Here is a 1,305-nt window from a genome sequence, read left to right on the forward strand (position 1 = left end):
AGCATGACCTTGGCTTCTATAACTATTTCCCATAATCTACCTGTCACAGATTGGGGCTGGCCCAGTGCCAGTGCAGGAGCCGTGGGCTTGATCCCTGGGTCGGGAAGGCCTCCTGGAGTAGGAAATGGCAACCCACTCCAGTATTCTTGCTGGGATAATCCTATGGACAGAGGAGCCTGGTGGGCTACAGTCCATGGTGTTGCAAAGAATCAGAACCGATTGAGCACACACACAGGTGCTTGTTGCTAAGTTTAATCTGGGTTCAGCAGTGCTCCAATATATGAGGGGCAAGGAGAAAAAATCACTTTTCTGCAAATTTCCTCGGGACATGGCCATCCCATGACGTTCAGAGAAGCTGTTTATACTCTGGTCCTTTGGGCCTCTCAAATCTGACCCCAAATTTCATAATGCTGAAAGAAACATTTTGGGGCTCTCAGAAAGGGTCAGGAAGGGCAGGGATTCTTGGGGTGCATGGGTGCTGCTCTCTCCAGGTAATGCCCTCCCCCAGGGACCCCTGTGGGCACACCCCATTCATGAGCCCTCCCTTTGCTGCCCGTGTCCACTCTGAGATACTCAGGCTGGGTCACTCCAGCAGGAACAACAGATTCAGACCCAGAAGAGAGAGCCCAGGGGAGAACTTGGGAAGGAAGAGGGTAGGGGGAAGTTTCTGAAGCGGGGTGTGTGCTGCCCAGAAACTTATTCCAGGCAGCCTCAAGTTGGGGGGCGGTCCCTGGAAACATAAGCCAGGGATGAGGTGTGATGCTGTCCTGATGTGGAGCCCTGGATCTGGGCCAGGCTGCTTGGTCATTCCCTGGTCCTGCTGTGTGTCCTTGGGAAAGGATCTTAACTGCTCTGTGCCTCAGTTTCTCCGTCTATGGAGTAATGACTAGTGACAGTGCCTACCTCACAGGGTTCCTGTCAGGATCAACACACGTGAATCACTCAGAGAAGTACTAGACACACAGAAGCTCAGAAGACATAGCCCTAAGAAGACGGGAAGCAGGAAGGACCATGTGGATCTGGGGGTTGAGCTGAGGCTAGTTTTTCCCATGCGGAGTCTGCTTCTTGGGGGAGAGCTACCTCCGGAGCCTGCCGCTAACAGAAACCTCTGGGAAACCTGCGGAGGCTTCACTGTGACTGTTTATCCAGTGAGAAGTGATCTCTGAGGCAAGTTTTCCTCTAATAAACAGAGCAATTTGTGAGGAGTTTTTGTTCTTGGACAAAAGTACTCTTGTTATACATCCTACAGGGAAGCAGTTTGTAAACCTCAAGGACTTGGCCTCAAGGTTATTGTTTTACTGAACT

This window comes from Ovis canadensis, chromosome 13 (assembly GCF_042477335.2).
Source record: "Ovis canadensis isolate MfBH-ARS-UI-01 breed Bighorn chromosome 13, ARS-UI_OviCan_v2, whole genome shotgun sequence".
In the NCBI taxonomy this organism is placed as follows: Eukaryota; Metazoa; Chordata; class Mammalia; order Artiodactyla; family Bovidae; genus Ovis; species Ovis canadensis.